Raw genomic sequence first — 15,283 nt, 5'->3', positions numbered from 1 at the left:
GCGTGCAGCGTGGAAGAACCATCTCAGTTGTTGTTTTCTAATTTTTTCTAATATTGTCTTTTACGATAATTCTTGTCCACCCTTGTTATTCGTTTTCTTTTCTATCCAACTTGTTTTATTTATTTTTCTTAAGAATTTCATTTCAAATTCCAACAGATTTTTCTCCTCTCTTTTCTTAATTGCCCATGCTTCTGCTCCCATAGGTAACTGTTAATATTATTATTGATTCATATAATTTGATTCGACTTGTTTGTTTGTGTTTTGTGTTTCGTTACTACGTTCTGGATTTATAAGAAGGTGGTAGAGGATTTTTTTCCTTCAGAAAACTCAATTTTTCCCTCAGGGAAAACAGCCAAACCGACCAAGAATTGAACTCAGTCGAGAAATACAATGAATGTGGCTCATGACCTTTTCTCCCTCTTTGTACTAATAAAAAAGCAAACTTAAATCAATAGATAAAAATAAAAATTATCAACAGTGTTTTGTAACCTCAGTGGCCAATGTTCATTATCTTCTTAATTCACATACAAGTCATTTTTAAATGCTAATCTTTGCACTATTCTCTAGTGAGAAATGATCTAATGACCTCATTTCTTCAAGATTCAACCTTTCATTTCTCAAAAATAGAAAACAAGAAACCACCTGTTATGGTTTGATATCATCCATGCCTTTCTTTCTGATCAAAAGTTTACCTTATCATAACTTGGCTATTATCTTAGCATAAATAACTCGAAGCAATCAAAAATGTGGGAGTTAGCCTATTCTCTAGACCTTACTACGCCCGTGAACAACTGTTTCTTTTCTACAAACCCCAGATAATAAAAAAAATAAATAAAATAAATGACATTTTATTTAATTATTTTTATATTTATCCCACAATTTTTATCCCACATACGAGAGGTACAAGATATTAGCGCATCAGTGCCATGTGTGAGGTGAGCTGTTTATAGATAATGCATTCTGTTATTTATTCCACTAACAGCAAGCAAGGACAGAAATTAGAGGAGAATATTCTATTGAAACATTAAAAAGGTATTTTCAAAGTCAACATCAATATATTTTGAGAATAGAATTTTTAAAGACCTTTTTAAATTAAGCCATAATGGATACGAGTAGTCTTATGTATTGAATATGCTCGATCTATCTGTTAATTACTCTATGATGTGTAGAGTAACAAATTTCAGCTCACAGAAACGATTCTGTGTGTATTCTGCGAAGTTTCAGGTACCTTGGAACATATATATATCTAACCTGTCCTGCAAACAAAGCGATGATCACCCAGAATACTGCCTCTAGCACCTGTAACTACGCTCACAGCCAAGAAGACTACTGGAATTTAGTCTATACAGAAGAAAACAGACACAGAACATGCAGTTTCCTCTTCATCTGCGCTAAGGCCGTCATCTACAGCTTCTATCTAAAACATATAAGATATAACCAGCACCATCCATCTCCGAATCGGCACAAACCCTCATGTATAGCCTCCGTCGGAAACTACAAAGCAGGCTTTCACTGGAACTTGATTACTACAAAGTAATCAAAGAATCGCGAAATTCACATAGGAGTGGAATCCAACTGGTACCCTGTTCTGGATTGCTGACGACAATACACTTCATCTGAAAGATAACTAAGAGTGAAATTGAACTGTATTGTTGATTCATTTATTGCATTTTCTATTGCATATCCGAAAGGAAAATCTTCCTTTCTCTTTATAATACGTGGGCTGTTTAATAAGTAATAAGACTAATTTTACTGTGGCGAAACCACTCATCACAATATTAATTTCTGTGGAATAAAGAAATGTTGCTGTCTGTATTAACAAAAGAGGTTGATAGATGGCGTACACGGGCTGATGTGCCAGAGTGTCACGTGACTAAACGCAAGCTTGTTTCGGCGCACCTGCGAGGCGCGACCAGTGTTCGAAATGGAAACGCGTCCTTGGAACAGCGTTGTGCGATTAAATTTTGTGTGCGTTTGCAAAAATCGGCATCGGACACTTTTAACACGATACGCGAAGCTTTCCACGATGAAGCAATGTCGAAGGCGAGTGTTTTTCGCTGGCATAAAACTTTTAAGGAAGGAAGGCAAAATGTGGAAGATCTTGAACGTGAGGGAAGACCTTCAACGTCCATCACAGAGACAATGATCAACACAGCAGCGATTATCATCAAGCACGTCAAAAGGAAGCGTCCATTGCTGAAGAATGGCTTCTTATTGCACCACGATAATGCAAGGCCACATATTGCTGGTTGTGTAGTGGACGTTTTGCAGAAGAACAACACAGATATCCTACCTCACCCTCCATACAGTCCTGATCTCGCACCGTGCAATTTCTGGCTGCTTCCTCGGCTCAAGAAACCACTAAGAGGCCGCCATTTCGAAAGCAACAAAGCACGTGTAAAAGCTGCGGAGGCGGTTTTGAAAGAACTCTCAAAAAACGGACTCTCACATGTGTTTAAGAAGTGGACGCAACGTTGGGACAAATGCATCGCGTCTCACGGTAGTTACTTCGAAAAAGACCATGTAAATGATGACGATTAAAGGTAATCTGTTTTCTGTATAAATATAGTCTTATTACTTATTGAACAGCCTACGTATATACTTATATACTTATTATATGTAAATAGTCCTTTTGTTACCTATCTTCTAATGTATATTTTATCAAGTTAAATAAAAAAAAAATCTGTTAATTACTCTCAACATGAAGTTCGTGAGTCATCTTACTCATATAACGTGTTGAAGTTAATTTCAGCTTTCATTAGTGGATCTGAATTCGCCTTGAAAACTACCCAACTTTGAACCTGATTTTAAACTTAAACTGTCTGTTTAAATATAAATAGTTTAATACACTTTTAAATTTCCGGAGACTTTTGATCTTGACTTCACTAAGCCTAACGGTTTTATCGAACTCGAATGGGGTTTTAGCAAAATGAAATTGTTTCCAATAGAACTGACATGAAAGGTTTCAGAAAATTCTACTACGCAGAAGTATCAGGAATATTACTCTTTTTTTGTTACGAGACAGACAGATAGATGGATGATAGACAGAGTGCGTGTCACAAATACTCCTTTTAAATGAATTTTTTACGTAAGAAAAGTGTTTCGGCGGCGGATGACTAAAGTCGACCGAGGATGAAAAATGAACGAAGTACCCGGATGCATGTTTGCAGCCTCACTCAACTCCCTTCTGGATTGTAGCAAACGAAGCGAAACAGCCTCGACTTGTTCTGTTCGTTGTAGTCGCTTGCTATGTTAGCTATTGTTGCAAATACCTTGAACTCTCTTAGGTACAGAAGACTTAAAGAAAGTGACTTAAAACTTTTCGGAGTTCTGGGCTCGAGATTAAAAGTTCGTAGAATTTCCTGCAGTGCATAGAGTTTCGACTTTTTTTTTTTTTTTTTCTTTATTTAATTTGTCCAGCGACGAACACTGGAGCTACAAACTGTAACTAATACCTCAGTGTAGAGTTGCTAGCACACGTAAAAGATTAACTTGGTAAAAATTCTGTTACCTCTAACCTACTTAGAGAAGGCTTAACTCGGTTACAGTGCGTTTAATCGAAGAAAAAGATCTGAGCTGGAATTTAATCACCTAAGATGGGGTTCAGTACAACAGTAATTAGAAGCGATCTGACATGCTGCCGCTACATGTCTTCTTCTCTTGGTGTTTCAGGCCTTTGGGGATTACTAGACGATTTCTTCCTCGAGGTTCTATTACACTCGGTTTATTTTCTTCCTACCCCTTTATCGCAATTAATTTCAGACATCCAAGAACCCTGAGTAGATGGCCCATCAAAGAGGCCAAATTACTACAGCCTTCAAATGGAGACACAAAAATGGTATCGAAGTCCACAAGTGGTGAGAGAGTCTTCCCTGGGGACTAGAAATGGAGACTTCAAAGAAGTGAATTGCTGGATTATAAAAACGTAAGAGTTTCAAGAAAGCCCCATGTGCTATGAGATCGTTGGATTCGTTTTGTTGTTGGCCATATCTTGCCTCACCATCCCACATCGCTTTTTTTACATTAGTAAATTGCTTTAATGTTAAGCCTAATTCAAATTTACATTCCCAATGAACAGCCAAACCTCTCTTTATATTTAGAACTAATTGCATGTTTTGTTTGAATTTGAAGCAAAAATAACATAAAAATATAAAATAATTACATAACTTAATTTTACTTAAATATAGATTTCAATATTCTTAATTTTTTTATATATTTTTAGCAATTTTAAAATTATTAATACACCCTTAAATTTTACACATAAAGAAATTATAATTAGAATTACTAGAACTAATCTTCAAGAGGTTGCAGTGATAGTGATTTAAGAATCAATCAACCGTGAGATGCGGTGATTGATTCATTCAATCCAATACCCTTGGAGGGTAATGGATGGCAATGCTGTAGCCAATGAAGTTCTAACTGAGGCTCGGCTATTGCTGTTACCCTCCTGCCATGATCAGAGCTTTAATAGCTCAATAACACCTTATCCCTACACTGTACTCTACAGATAACGTGGAATATGAAAAGCATTCTTGCTTCGCCCCTTTAAGCCAGTCCTTATAAGGACAATAAAAAAAAAAAAAAGATCTTCAAGATATTAGAAGTACCAGTAAGGCAGTGGCTCACATACCACCAGTGGTACGCGTACCATAGGTTGAGAATCCCTGCGTTAGAGTAAGATAACCTATTGAGTCTCCACTCATATGCAGTGTATCAATTTATACACTGCATATGAGTGTAGGTTTATTAATTTATGGGATCAATGGTATAACGTTCTTATATATTAATTATTACTAAATTAAAGAATATCCTATACGATTTTAAATGATTAACAAGAGAAATTGAGCCACATAACATGGGGATTTCTGAGTAATGGCTTTGACAATGGCGCTCATCATATAGAAATGCATAATGGAATTACAATGTGCGTGTAATAAGCATGGATTCAGTATAGCTGTGGATGGGAGTAAAAGTGTAGGAAGTAGTGATAAGTATTACTAATGGAGAATTTTATTATGAAAGATATTGACTAGGAAAATGAAAGACCTGATAATGTATAATAAATGTTTGGAGAAACGTCTTCTTGATAATTATTAATGATCTTGTACGACAACCTACTAAAGAGGGAAGAAATGAATTTGAGGAATTAGAGAAAGACCCTATGGATAGCTTAGAACCTCTGTATAACAGTAATCATTTGTCTTTGGAAGAGAAATTAAAATTAAGGTGGGAAATATAATTAGAAAACATCAAGAGTAGAATTTCCAAAGATCAAACTCTGATGATGTCATAAGATAATTATTTATTAATTGGAACGCTTATTTAATAGAAGAGGCACTAATGCAAAACAGATAGCATATTGAGGGACATCTTACATAACTTAATGTTTAAATCTATTCCTGGAAGGAAATTTCGTAATAAACTTAGAGTCAGCTGGATGGCTAATCAAGTTCTTAAAGAAATATCTTGCAAGGAATATAAATATATATGCAAAGGGTGTATATATATATATATATTGATTTGATAAATAAATCTAGAGTAATTGATTTTGCTTCATATTCAGTGTACTTCATATATTGTAATTCGTAATTAAAATTCTAAAACAAAATATGAATTACAATTAGCTATAATTCTAAATTTAATGCAAAATGATGTATATATGCAAAAAAGGACTTAAGTAAAAAATACCTTTTGTAACTAAGTCGGTTTCAACAATACATTTTTCTTGGAAACTTTTAATTGGACTTTTCAATGGAAGGTGAGTTAGTCGGTCCCATATGGATATGAGTTTTTCATCTCACGAAACTGGTAAAACTGATTAAGAAGAAAACACGCAGCTGACTTTTATAATACACTATGCACATAGGATTAACCGCCCTGTTCGAGTATTAATTAGCTCAGTTGCATAGCCATGACAAGTCACTGTGCCTAACACAAAGGGAGGAAATGAGATAATAAAAACGAATCAACATAACTAGCTCACCGTTTTGAATTATCCAGTGGTGGTTGTAGAAAAATTCAATAAGCATTTTGTAAGTGTATATGTGAATATTGGTAAGGTAGAAGAGAAAAATCCTCCATTGAAGTACAAGATTTAGCTAATGAGATAATTATTAAAAAAATCACAATAGAATATAAGATTTCATTTATATTGGTTTTAGACCATATTTTAATAATAAATTTTAATAAGTGACAAGTGACGCATTAATATAAACTTATTGAAATATTTTTCAACTATTTAATTAAATCATTAACAACATGTTTAACTTTTCTGGCTAGATGGGTGAAGCAGAATTGCTTTTCATATTCCCCTTTGTCTTGTAATGAAAGAACTTTGAATGGAGTGTTTGTGAGTTATATGCTCCCCCATTGAGGGCAGTGAAGTTAGCTGTGTTCAGCTGAACTTAAGATAGACTTTGGTCTTTTATATTTGTTGATTTCTGCTTCATTATATTCCGAGGCTTCCTTGATTAACGGGTTTGGATGGTTACTTGTCTTGGTAAAGAACTTCTCAGCTACATTTATGAGAAAGGAAGAGATATAAGGGATATTAACTTCTCTATGGATCTTGGTGTTTCTTATAAACCAAGGGGCATCCAGAATCATCCTCAGGCACTTATTCTGTAATCTCTGAAGTTTTAGAATGTTTGAATTTGCGGTGTGGCTCCAAGCTGGGGATGCGTAAGTGATAACCTATCGAATTACCATCTTGTAAATTGTTAATTTTGTTTGCGTGTCCAGTTTACTTTGTCTGTTGATCATAGGGTAGAGCTGTGCTAAGACGTTGGATGTCTTTGAGGTAATGTAATGTTTGCTGAATAGGAGTTTACTATCAAGAATCACTCCAAGATATTTAACTTCAGTCTGCCATGGAATCTTTACTCCCAATAAATAAATATCCTCCATGGTATGGATTTTCTTTCTAGTAAACAATATAGCTAAGCTTTTCTGGAGGTTAACTTGGATCCTCCAGTCTGCCATCCACTTTTCTAAAATGTGTATGCTAGTTTGTAGTCTTTTAGTTGCCAGTTTTGGGAACTAAAATAGGCATATAACTAGAATAGGCATATAATTCACTGCATTATATGCCTATTCTGCATATAATGCAGTGAATGTTGTTCTTGGGTTCAATAGAGGGATGTCTGCTACATAGATTGAAAACAGGAGAGGTGCCAGAAGAGATCCCTGAGGTACGCCTGCCGAGATCCTGCGTCTGGTCGAAACCGTTTCGCTGACCCTGACCTGCATATATCTGTCTTTCAGGTAAGAATGTATTATTTTTATTAACTTGACTGGAAAGTTAAATTTTATCAGTCTGTAGAGAAGGGCTTGATGCCACACTTTGTCAAACGCCTTCTCTGCGTCGATGAAGATGGCAGCTGTATTGAGTTTCGAGTTGAAACCTTTAGTAATGATTTCTACCAGCCGGTGCACTTGTTGAGCTGTACTATCGGAAGCCGAACTGTTCATTAGGCAATATTCCTAACTTATATGTTTCTGCTTGGAATCTTGAGAGGATCACTTTCTCTGTCATCTTTCCGAGGCTGGACAATGGGCTTATGGGTCTGTAGCTTTCGGGAAGGTGAGCATTTTTTCCTGGCTTCTTCAGTGGTATGATTGTGGCTGTTTTCCATGTAGTAGGGAAATTCTGGGATCTAAAGATGGCATTTGTAATGTTGACGAGATGGACTATGGCCTTTCTTGGAAGTAGTTTTACTATTCTGTTAGTTATGCCATCCGGTGCTGTAGCTCTTTTATTGTTTAGATGGGAGATGATATTTATCATTTCTGCCGGATTTGTAGCAGTGATATGTTCGGAGTTAACAGTGTTCTGTCTTAAGGTTGTCCTAACATGACGATGAATCTTGTACATAAGGTTGATATTTAGATTTGTATAAGATGGGTTGCACTGAGATTCTAGGTTATCTACTAGTGCTTCGGCTTTCTCTTCATCTTTGTGAACTGTCCCTTTCTTGGTTTGTATAGGGGATATGAGTTGCTTTTTAGAATTTCCATACAGAATGACCTTCAGTATTGATGTTAGCCAATTTGGTTTCCTATTGATGCTTTCTGTGTTTTTGAAGCGCTTCTCGGACCTGCCTGTTTAGATTGTTCGATACTGTTTTATCTTGAGGGGCTCTGGTATTGTGGTATCTCTTCCTGGCTCTATTTTTTGCTCTGATTAGATCCATGATTTCTTCAGGGATACGGTTGATTGGGCGGAAGACAGTGGATTGTCTGACCGATTCTATTGCTTTCTAAATTTGTATGGTTAAGTTATTTATTGCTGTGTCAAACTCTTCCTTTTTACTGATATTGGACACCAGACCAATATGATCGGGAAGAATCTTGGCTAACTTGTCCCATGGTATGAATGTGTGCAGAGGAAAGAATTGATCTGATGAACCTAGATTAAGCACTATGGGACTGTGGTCAGAAGATAATTCGTTGACTGATTCCAATTTGAATTGGTATCTTAAATTTTTAAAGATGACAATGTCCAGCACATCCGAGCCACCCGAAGGGCTGAAGTGGGTGGGCTCGGTAGGGCCAGCCACAACAACAGAATTGAGCATTGCATAGTTGAAAAGTGTGTGGCCTTTCGTGTTAGTTGATGAGCTGTGCCAAGCTGTGTGTTTTGAGTTGAAATCTCCTGCTATTATTATGGAGTCATTTGGACCAAGTATGGAGTCCAGATCTGTTGTCAGCAGAGGAATGCTTGGAGGGTTATAAGCAGCATAGATCTTGAGACTCCCAGCATTGAAGGTATGTACCTCCACACCGGTCACCTCCAGGTTTACTGTTTTGGGCTTGTCTATTGTGTTATGATTCAAATAACTCTTAATATATACGGCTGTGCCTCCACCTCTTGTGCCAATTCTGTCGTTTCTGTACATAGCATACCCAAGGATTTTTGGATTATTAGCTGGTCTTAGGTGTGTTTCACCAATCAAAATGATATCAGCACTGAGACGAGTTGAAAATTCTTGAAGTTCCAAAATCTTGTTCGTCAATCCATTTGCATTCCATGCGATTATCTTAAGAGCTTTTGGTTTGAATTTATTATTCATGACAGATGGCTGTTATAATGTTTTTATTGCCTTGCAGGAATCTCTGGAAGATGTTGAGGGGCATGTCTTGCTGAATTCTTGCAGCATAGTGGCAAGTGAGGCTGTTAAAACGGATGTTATGTTGGAGCTTTCTAGCTTGAGAGAGATGTAAGAGGCTTAGTTCTTGCAGCCTCAGCATAGGTTTCGTCATGGTTGTTCCTTCTTGTGAGGTAGAAGGCAAAGACGATTTGTTTGGTTGCTTAAAACGTTGTTACGTGGAGGAGCAAGATTGACTTTTGTTGGTCCTCGATTTTTTGGATTGGAAATGCATCCCTTGTAGTTGGCGGGGTGAGGTCCTCTGCAGTTTGCACAGCATGCTGGAGTTGTGCGAGGTTTGGTGCATGTGATGGTCTGGTGTCCCTCGCCGCACTTCAAGCACCTGAAGACTATCTTACATAATTTTTGGGCATGTCCAAACCTTTGGCATCTATGACACTGACCTGCAGATGCTCTTTTCCTAAGAGGCTCAGTTGGAATTTTGAGACCGCATACTACAGTCAGTTCATAGATCTGCTTTTGTGTGTTGTTTATTTCCACCAGCACCAAAGGCATTGGTCTTTTATCTGATCTGAGCATTCTGCTCACTTTAACTGGGGACAGGCCCTGTCTGGAGAGATCAATGGACACATCAGGAGTGATACTTTCAGCTATCCCACGTAGAACAACTTTAAGGTTCTTTTCGCTGGGGAAAGTGAAGGTGTGATATCGGACGTTAGCATTGTCCATAAATCTGGTCATCTGTCTGTAATCCTAGACAGTAGTGGGTTATGTTTTAACTCCATCATCTGAGTTTTTAGCCCATGAGAATGAGATGTTTTGTTCTCTGAGGGCTGATGAGACAGTGATCCATTTTTCCTTATCCTTAATATGACTGGTGGTAACTTTTCTTTATGATCATTCCCTGTTGTTTTGGGTTCTTCCACAATGGTGGAGATTTTCCTGTTCTTTTTTACCAATTGGAACTCTGTATCTGTTTCCAAGGTATGATAACTGCTGTCTTGGGATGTAGCATCCTCCATACTTGGGGAGTGTGCAAAATCTGATTGCGTCAGAGTTATGGGCTCTTCACTCATGTCACCCATATTGTCCTTTGTGACTGCTGTGGGGGGGATGTGTCAAAGAGCTTGACTTTTCCTGGCCAATCATCACTCAGCAGCTTTCCTAGTCTGAGGAATTCCATGTATACTTCCTCGAATTTGGCCTCATTCAGAAGTTTTGCCATGACAATAATTTAGAAATGTGTTAAGACACAGATGGAGAAAGAGTAGAGATTGCTCAGGTGTCCCGAGCAGGTAAAGATAATCCCCTAACACACTAAGGTGTCTACCAGCAATAAGATGTCATGATATAAAATACAACAATGACGATACTAGCGGCAGTAGGCCTAGCGTATCGCCATTGTAAATTCAATTGACTTACCTGGATAAACCACTATGAAAATAAAGTGCCTGTTTATGGCAGCAAGCAGTTAACTGCTATTACTAATGAATAAGCATAAATCTCTAAAAACGTATCAGTCAAATTCACAATTCACCATCAATAATACACGACACGAAACACTAACACGCGAGTCGCCATCTTATTCAAAACTCAATCCCACTAACTTTAATTAAATCATCCTTATAAGGACTGGCTTAAAGGGGGCGAAGCAAGAATGCTTTTCATCTTCCCCGTTATCTGTAGAGTGTAGGGATAAGGTGTCATTGAGCTATTAAAGCTCTGATCATGGCAGGAGGGTAACAGCAATAGCCGAGCCTCAGTTAGAACTTCATTGGTGATATGTAAGTAAAGCCAATCTCTAAAAATTCGGACGATCCCTAGGCCACTCAATCGTGGGCGAAAGACCGTCCATCTCAGCGTTGGCTCCACTCAGTGATGGACTTCCACCCACACACCACCACCGAGCAGAACCGCTCATATTCCGAAAAAAAGCATTCACCGACAAAGCCCCTCAGCGGGCCGTGCCGGAGAACACTTTCCCCGGAGACTCAAATCTCGCTCCCTTAAGGCAAAAACCTTAACAGAGCGAACTCAAACTGCGTCCCAGGGGGTTACAGCAACAGCCGCACCTCAGTTAGAACTTCATTGGCTACAGCATTGCCATCCATTACCCTCCAAGGGTATTAATCACCGCATCTTACAGGATCGATTGTGAGATGCGGTGATTAATACCCTTGGAGGGTATTAATCACCAAGGCTCCAAGGGTATTCCTTATAAGGACTGGCTTAAAGGGGCGAAGCAAGAATGCTTTCATCTTCCCCGTTATCTGTAGAGGACAGTGTAGGGATAACAGCAATAAGGCAGGAGGGTAACAGCAATAGCCAAGCCTCAGTTAGAACTTCATTGGCTACAGCATTACCATCCATTACCCTCCAAGGGTATTGAATCTATCTACCAAGAATATTCAATTCTCCCCAAGGGTAATCCTTATATAAGGACTGGCTTAAAGGGGCGAAGCAAGAATGCTTTTCATCTTCCCCGTTATCTGTAGAGGACAGTGTAGGGATAAGGTGTTATTGAGCTATTAAAGCTCTGATCATGGCAGGAGGGTAACAGCAATAGCCGAGCCTCAGTTAGAACTTCATTGACTACAGCATTGCCATCCATTACCCTCCAAGGGTATTGGGTTGGGTGAATCAATCACCCTCCACTACTCCGTCTTCCCCCAAGGGTAATCAATTGACAATTGACAATTGACATTTATGTCTTTAAGGGTGAAGCAAGATGCTTTTCATATTCCCCGCTATCTGTCGTGGTTACAGTGAGGGTAAAATTTACGAGCAGTTTGCTCGCCCTGAATGGGCATGGAGATTATGCATCGTTATAGGAGGCTAATATAGTTTTTGGTCTTCTATATTTGAATATGTCCGTTGGCTCATATGCTGCAGCTTGTTGAATCAAATCATTGGGGTGTGTGGACGTCTTTAGAAAAAACTTGGAAGCTAAGGATTGTAGATAAGAGAGAATATATGGAATATTTGTGTCTCTATGGAGCTGGCTGTTTCTAACATACCACGGGGCGTTCAGAATCATTCTCAAGCACTTGTTCTGCACACGCTGAATCTTGATAATGTTAGCGTTAGAGGTGTGGCTCCAGGCTGGAGAGGCATAGGTGATTATGGGACGAATCGTCATCTGGTAAAGTTGCAATTTGATTCTGTTGCTGAGCTTGCTATTTCTATTAATTAGCGGGTAAATCTGAGCTATGGCTTTAGATGCTTTTGCACATGCAGACTTGATATGTTGGTTGAAAGATAGCTTTTTGTCGAGAATTACACCCAGGTAATTTGTTTCTGTCTGCCAGGGAATTTTAGTATTGAATAGTAACACATCTCCTGCAGGAGACATTGGCCTTTTTGAGAAAAGAACCGCTGAGCTTTTCAGGGGGTTGACTTCCAATCTCCACCTAGAGAACCAACCCTCCAGCTTTAGAATGTTTTCTTGAAGCTTTCTAGTAACGAAGTGGGGTCTGAGGGATCTGGTTAGTATTGCCGTATCGTCCGCATACAGCGCTAAAATGGAAGTCATCGGATTGTGAGGGATGTCTGACATGTATACAGAAAACAGCAATGGAGCCAGTAGAGATCCCTGTGGCACTCCAGCAAAGATATGGCGCTGGGACGATATAGAACCGTTAATTTTAACTTGCATTGATCTATTCTGAAGATATGAACGGATTAGATGAACCATTTTTAGTGAGATGCCGGCTGAGATAAGTTTGTGCAGGAGTCCAAAATGCCAGATTTTATCAAATGCTTTAGATAGGTCTAGGAAAACAGCTCCTGTGTACTGGCGCCAGTTGTAGCTGGTGATGATATATTCCACAATTCTATGGATTTGCTGGGTAGTACTATGGTGTTGCCGAAAACCAAACTGTTCTTTAGGGAGGATGTTTAGGTCATTTATTGAGGTTTGGAGTCGTGAGAGGATGACCTTCTCTGCAATCTTACCCAGGTTGGAGATGAGACTGATTGGACGATAATTCTGCGGTAAGTGTGGGTCTTTGCCTGGCTTATGTATAGGAATCACATCAGCCAGTTTCCAGGTGGAAGGAAAATAGTGAAGTCTTAAGATTGCATTTATTATACTGGTCAGATGCACTATAGCTTTTCGAGGCAGCAGCTTGATCACCCTGTTTGAGATGCTGTCTGGTCCAGGAGCTTTATTGTTCTTAAGTTTTTTAATAATATCATATAATTCAACAGGTGATGCGGGTGCAATATGATCAGCACTGGTATCCGGGAGGTTTAGTGCATGTCTAACCTGTCTGTGGATTTTATACAGATGATTGAAATCAATGTTGTTATAAGATGGTTTGCACTGATCCTCAAGATTTTTAAGTATGGCTTCTGCCTTATCTGCATCTGTGTGGATTAGGCCCTGGTTTGAGATTATAGGGGGGAGGGATCTGTTTTTGTTTTTGATGTTTCTCAGTAGGCCCCAGATAGAGTGATCAATAGGTGAGATAGAGGCTAACTTTTTATCCCAAACTTCGTTTCTATGCGTTTTAAGTGCATCTCTTACTGCTCCATTCAATCTATTAAGCACTGTCTTATCCTGAGGAGCGCGAGTGTTACGAAATCTCTTCCTAGCTCTGTTCTTCTCTCTGATCAGGTCCATAATGTCCTCAGGCAAACGATCAGGCTTGGGAACAGGTTTCTGGAAGGTTGCAACCATTATAGCGGACTTAATCTGTTGGGCCCAAGGGTAATCAGAAATAGAATTAATTATATATATATTTTAGGAATAATAAAGTGAAAGGTGTACTTACAGACTTTAATTAATCTGTCAATTAACAAAGATATAAATGATTAAAATATTAATTTTTATATTGTATTTTAAAGATTATATTATATTCTAGAATATTTGTTAAATATAATTTATTTTAATTATTTTAACAAACTACTGATTGATCCAAGGCCCAACCAACTATTACTGTTATAGCATTTAAAACAAATTGCGATAATCTGACTACTCTCCAACAAAAAAATAAAAATAAAATAAAATAAAAATTATTTTTATTATGCACACAGGGATGTAAACACGGGATAAAATTTATACATCACATAAAAACGCATTTCGACTTGTTTTCGAGAACAAGGAATTCAGAAAACATCTATTCTCGCACCATTTGCCTCATGACCTCGATGGAAATCTGTTTTTGTAGCTGTTGGCACCTTGCCAACAAGCTTCTGCTAACAACCACAAGCTCAGGTGGCTCTTTGCTAGTTCACATACCAGCGTATTGACTCAAATGCTGTGTTTGTTCAGCCTGTAAGAGATGTAAATACTTGTCGAGATCATTAGAAATTGGAAAGGAGAATAGATAAGAATATATCAAAGAACAAAGATTGCTTTCCTCATCACCTATTCGCCTATTTTAACATTAACTAGAGAAAAACCCTTTCTAAAACATACTACACTTATGAATATCCAACTAGTGGATAATATGCAGTTCTCTAAGGGTCTGTTATTATCTATGGGGCTGTGTTTCAGAAGCGTTATGTGCAGCTATTAAAGGATTATAGACACTGAATTCCATCTATGAATAATTCCACTGAATATGCTTTTTTACGTGCCTTGTTCCATCACTTACAGTTTCCTAGAAGCACTAAAGTAATAGTTTCTCTTTAAGATCTTTGAGAGTAATAACAGGGGGAGATTCTTCCCCCATGAATATCTTAAGATCATAATGTAGACACATTACGTAAATGATGTCGATATATAGTGTGCGGCTACTCTAAATTATGCTCGTATTTGAGAGAAATGATATACAGCTGCCCCCATTTCGGGGAAACAGCTGTGTGTTATAGGCTTTCCCCGTGTGTGTGTGTGTGTGTGTGTGTGTGTGTGTGTGTGTGTGTGTGTGTGTGTGTGTGTGTGTGTGTGTGTGTGATTTTAAAATAGAACCTTTTTTTATAACCCCCAGAGTATTATGGAAATGGTTCTTGCTTCTGCCATAATTTCCACGACAACGTTTAAGACTGTTTCATCCTATGAGTCATTTAGTGGTTCTTCAAACACTCAACTTACGTATCCGACCTATAAGAGTGTCAGTCTCTCTATCCATTTGTAATCTGTCTCTTTGATCACACATCTCCGTCTCTTATTGTTCAATATCTTTTCTTTCTTTCATTCAAATTGTTCACCATTAAGGTTGTAATCGTCTAGG

The 15,283-nt window shown here is 38.2% G+C and overlaps 1 long non-coding RNA gene across 1 annotated transcript; it reads right to left on the bottom strand.

Moving 5' to 3' along the window:
• Positions 1-943: 943 nt before the first annotated feature.
• Positions 944-14,074, bottom strand: LOC150097234 (uncharacterized). The gene is made up of 2 exons (XR_016549674.1): positions 13,883-14,074; positions 944-1,616 (listed from the first exon to the last, which is right to left on the bottom strand). It is a non-coding gene; the product is annotated as an uncharacterized LOC150097234 (long non-coding RNA).
• Between the last annotated feature and the right edge of the window lie 1,209 nt (positions 14,075-15,283).

The sequence above is a fragment of the Typopeltis vanoorti genome, chromosome 17 (genome assembly GCF_054136105.1).
Source record: "Typopeltis vanoorti isolate ZY-2024b chromosome 17, IOZ_Tvanoo_1.0, whole genome shotgun sequence".
Classification (NCBI taxonomy): domain Eukaryota; kingdom Metazoa; phylum Arthropoda; class Arachnida; order Uropygi; family Thelyphonidae; genus Typopeltis; species Typopeltis vanoorti.
The sequence above is the reverse complement of the archived record's forward strand: the minus strand, read 5'-3'. Positions and strand labels throughout refer to the sequence as shown.